The sequence below is a fragment of the Papio anubis genome, chromosome 6 (assembly GCF_008728515.1).
Source record: "Papio anubis isolate 15944 chromosome 6, Panubis1.0, whole genome shotgun sequence".
NCBI classification, from domain to species: domain Eukaryota; kingdom Metazoa; phylum Chordata; class Mammalia; order Primates; family Cercopithecidae; genus Papio; species Papio anubis.
Window position 1 is genome coordinate 162615806 of NC_044981.1, and position 5302 is coordinate 162621107.

Here is a 5302-nt window from a genome sequence, read left to right on the forward strand (position 1 = left end):
AGGAGCCCTCAGGTCAGACCCATGAACTTCATGAACAGCCAGGCCTGCAAGAACACACGCACTGCCTGTTTGCCTCATCAGGAGGGAACGTGCTCAGAGTCAGGACTGCAATAAGCAAGATTCATATATCACCCTTGCCTTGACATTCTTGATCTAAGGCCACCCCACTACCCCAGCACGATGATTAAAACTGCCAGTTGCATCTAATTAAAAGTAGTGGAACCTAAAAGCTGCTCTGGAAACATATGGAAAACCCACTTTAATGACCACTAACTAGCTGCATTTTTTTTCTGAAAGTTCCATCCAAACTCTTTATGAAATGTCACCGTGACATGGGGCAAAATATTCACACCAATGCCACAGATTTGTTCTGATGGGAGAATCTTATATCCACCCAACTTTCAGTTAGCCAGACAGAAAGCACTGTGTGAGCAGTCAGGGACTTTGACCTCACATCTCATAAACAGAACACAGCCCAGCCTCCAGCACTGGGCGGCAGAGCTACCCCTGTGGTACTGGCACCTGGGCTGAACACTCACAGAGAAACCAGTGGTCAAATCCTGTGGCTACACTTACATGAAGTTGGAAAGTTCTCCAGGAAATATGATTCTATCACATCTTCAGAATACTTAAAATCTTTTCAGTGAAGTTCAATGTCATCCACTGGAAATTGTTTTCAAATGTGTTATCCATGACATTAATTTATGATAATAAAAAAATGATGCCTTTTCAAAATAGTATTTTAAACCTAGAGGTGTGTTAAGTTTTGAGCAGTTGAGTCAGGTGTCATAGTGTCTGAAACATATATTGTCATATTTTAAAGAGTGGTATTGTTTAAGAATAGTGTAGAAATGATGCTAAAATAATCCAGATGAACCCAACAATGTAACTTTGATTTAGTCACACTAGTGGTGAGAGACCACGTTAGGCAGTAACTAGCTGTGAATATCCTGGGCGTGACGTACAGAAACAACCATGGACTTTTGAAACAGACTTGTCTGAGTTTTAATTTCCACATTCCGCTGGATATGTAAGTGTGGCAAGCATCTGAAACCTTCAAACTCCAGACTATGAACATAGAGCTTCCAACATCTATCCCATCAAGGTTGTTGTGTTGAAAAATAGCTATGGGAAGACATTTATGGCAAAAAATCGACCTGTTGATTTTCCTCTTTCCTCCCTAGGTTTCTGAAGTTCACATCTGGAATTCTGGAATATGCTGCCTCCTGGAGGCCCCACTGTTTCTGCTCTGTAAAAATGCACATAGTAACAGCACCTGTCTCAACGGGTTACTGCAGAGATAAATTAGGAATGCATTATTAGGGACAATCCCTCACACAGACTGAGTGAGCTATGCTAGCTATGATCATCAGGCTTGCTCAAGGTCCTGGCAGATTTTTTTGAGTCCATATCTATAATAGAAATAGAATACGAAGATGTGGCAGAAAAATTTGGAAAGATGCAGGAGATAAGTTAGTAAAAGAGAAACAGGAGGAGAAAATATTCGTTTTGTGAAAAGAAACTAAACTAAATAGGAGCAAGGCATAGATAGGAGGGGAGAAACTTGGCCAGGGGCAGAGGCTGACACCTGAATCTCAGCACTTTGGAAGGCCGAGGAGGGAGGATCGCTTGAGCTCAGGAGTTTGAGACTAGCTTGGGCAACATGGCGAAACTTCGTTGCTACAAAACGAAAATTTAAAAATTAGCTGAGCATGGCGATGCGTACCTGTAGTCCCAGCTACTCAGGAGCGTGAGGTGACAGAATCGCTTGAGCCCAGGAGATTAAAGCTGCGGTGAGCTGTGGTCTCACCATGGCACTCCAGCCTGATAGATAGAGGGAGACCCTGTCTCAAAGAAAAAAAAAAAGCAGAACTTATATGAGCACATTTAACGTACTTATCCATTATAGTGCTAATGCAGAAATGAAACGTGGTATAGGAAACAACTCATTAAGACTTAGGCCATCACACTAAATAAATTTCTTGCAAAACTTACGTACACACAGTGGCCATGTTTTCAAAACCAAAAACTGAAGCATACAATTACGCATACAATTAAGCATACAATTTGACTTCTGGTAGTATAGTAAACTAAAAATTATAACAAATACTTAGTATTTCATGAGTGTTTACAATGTTCTTAATGCAAGACTTTTTAATGCGACTTCTTCTTGCTTTTTAATACTTTCAGTATAATTGTGCTCTTTTGAAAAAGAAAAAACCAGGCTATTTCTAACTAAAATAATCTGTGTATCCTTTGTTTAATCTCAGAGTATTGAATAACAATATGCAATCATGTCCTATGCATTTAAGTTCACAAAATATTGTTCTTTAGATATGGTTTGAGGATATGCAAAGTTCTCAAACCATTCTCCCCAGTGTGAAAGTAAAGTTAGGGCAAGTCGCAAGAACAGCAGTTGTAGTCTCTATGGGAGACATTCTACAAAGAAATCACACATAAGTTGGCTCAAACTGTAGTTAATTATCCATGTCAAAAATAAATCCTCAAGAGACTATTAAGATGTGCCACTTTTTAAAAAAACATGTACTTTCTAATTAGAATACACACGACCTCCTGTTTCTCATTCCATCTTCCATCCATCACTCAGACCCAAAGAATTTTCCTCAGTGCCGTCTGAACACTGTGTTGTCTTGGCGAGCACATTCTCCCACATAGGTGAGGAATGGCGTGTATTTCCAGCACTTGGCCTCTAAGAACAGAGCACACAGCAACCAGCATGGATGGGGACTCTGCCTGCAGTCAGGGAGCAAAGCAAAAGCACCCCCCAAAGAAGCCAGAGCCAAACGAGGCCCAGTGTGTGCTCACGCTAGGGCAACTCTTTTGATTCATTCCAGAGGGAGGTCTTCACTCTGTGTCTGGGGCGGTGCTTTCTTGTCTCTGTCGTACAAACCCGCAAAACCAATGTTAGCAAAACCCTGATCTTTAACAGGAAAGTAGCATGACCAAATATTTCCAGATAAATCTTATGTGCTTGTTGTAAGGGAAATTGCCTGATAGAGTGTCGTGTAGTCAGGAATACTCTAGAACAGTGGTCCTCGACCTTTTTGACATCAGGGACTAGTTTTGTGGCTGACAATTTTCCCACTGACTGGGGAGGAGGGGATGCTTTCAGGATGATTCAAGTGCATTACATTTATTGTGCATTTATTTATTTATTTACTTATTTATTTATTTATTTATTTTTTAAGACAGCATTTCCCTCTGTCACCCAGACTGGAGTACAGTGATGTGATCTCCACTCACTGCGACCTCCGCCTCCTGGGCTCAAGCGATTCTCCTGCCTCAGCCTCCTGAGTAGCTGAGATTACAGGTGCACACCACCACGGTTGGCTAATTTTTTGCATTTTTAGTAGAGACAGGATTTGAACATATTAGCCAGGCTGGTCTCAAACTCCTGACCTCAAAGTGATCTGCCTGCCTCCATCTCCCAAAGTACTGGGAGTACAGGTGTGTGTGCCTCATTTCTATCATTATTACAATATAATATAGAATAAAATAATTATACAATGGTGATGTGTATCAGTGATGTAGAATCCATGGGAGCCCTGAGCTTGTTTTCCTGCAACTAGACAGTCCCATATGGGGGTGACGGGAGACAGTGACACCTGAAGTGTGTCACTTATGTGCACGCTGCTCTGTAATCTCTTTGTGGTCGCTGTCACTGCAGAAAACCCTACTTCACAAAGACAGGTTGTTGGACATGGAAGCAGGCTTTTCAGTGCTTTTGTGGCAACCTCAGGATATTCCACCTGGACTTTCATCCAGAATATTTGGAGATTTGAAGTTGTCTCAAACACATTTTTAAAACCACTGTCATTTGCCATTTCAAGCAGCTGATCCTCTTCTAGCACAGGCAGTCAATTCACCAGGCTTACTCACAAATGGGTCGCTGATTCATTCCTTCCCAGTTCGGGGTTCTTTTGTGGTTGGGAAATATCACTCAAGCTCTTCTGAATGCTGAGGTAGGTGATCATGCCTCAGCTGGGGGAAAGAAGGCCCTGGCTCTGTTTCTTTCACAGTCTCTGCTAATGTTTGAAACATGTCAGAAATCCCAGTGTTCACTTGTCACCCTCGTAATTCCAGTTTGGCTTTCAATGCAGCCGCTTTATCTGCCGACTTGAACACAGCTGTCCTTCTCCTCTGAAGTGGCAGATTGAGTTTGTTGAGCAAGTTGAATATGTCACACAAGTAAGCAAGTTCTGCAACCCATTCTGTGTCACCGAAATGTGCTGCCAGTGGTGACTGTTTTTCTAAAAGAAATCTCTGGATTCGGAGCTCTTTCCTTTCGCTGCTGCGGCCGCAGCCATGGGTATGCTCAGGCTTCAGAAGAGGCTCGCCTCTAGTGTCCTCCGCTGTGGCAAGAAGAAGGTCTGGTGAGACCCCAATGAGACCAATGAAATCGCCAATGCCAACTCCCGTCAGCAGATCCGAAAGCTGATCAAAGATGGGCTGATCATCCACAAGCCTGTGACAGTCCATTCCCAGGCGCGATGCGGGAAAAATACCTTGGCCCGCCGGAGGGCAGGCACATGGGCATAGGTAAGCGGAAGGGTACAGCCAATGCCCGAATGCCAGAGAAGGTCATGTGGGTGAGGAGAATGAGGATTCTGCACCGGCTGCTCAGAAGATACCGTGAGTCTAAGAAGATTGATCGCCACATGTATCACAGCCTGTACCTGAAGGTGAAGGGGAATGTGTTCAAAAACAAGCGTATTCTCATGGAACACAGCCACAAGCTGAAGGCAGACAAGGCCCGCAAGAAGCTCCTGGCTGACCAGGCTGAGGTCCGCAGGTCTAAGACCAAGGAAGCAGGCAAGCGCCTGAAGAGCGCCTCCAGGCCAAGAAGGAGGAGATCATCAAGGCTTTGTCCAAGGAGGAAGAGACCAAGAAATAAAAGCTCCCCTCTTTGTCTGTACATACTGGCCTCCGTGACTACACAGATCAGCCATTAAAATAAAACAAACCTTAAAAAAAAAAAAAGAAATCTCTGGATTCTAAAGGAATCTCCTAATTCAAAAACTCTGGCCAGCGATCTACCTTTAGAAAGCATTTTACTTCCGTGTATGACAAGGTGTGTGTGCTCTGCGTCCATCTCCTCGCAGAGCTACATGAACAGACATGAGTTAAGGGCATGTACTTTAATGTGGTTGATCATTTTAATCACATCATGCAAAATGTTGTTAAGTTCAGGTGACGTTTTGTGGCTAGCCAGCATTTCTCTGTGGATGACACAGCGTGTCGACTCACATTCAGAAGCGACTTCTTTGACCCGAGTAGTGAA

General features: G+C 43.3%; 1 pseudogene across 1 annotated transcript; it reads left to right on the plus strand.

Moving 5' to 3' along the window:
* The first annotated feature begins 3493 nt into the window (after positions 1–3493).
* LOC101018563 lies at positions 3494–5001 on the plus strand (annotated as a pseudogene). The gene has a single exon (XR_160727.5). The product of XR_160727.5 is annotated as a 60S ribosomal protein L19 pseudogene (transcript).
* The last annotated feature ends 301 nt before the right edge of the window (positions 5002–5302 follow it).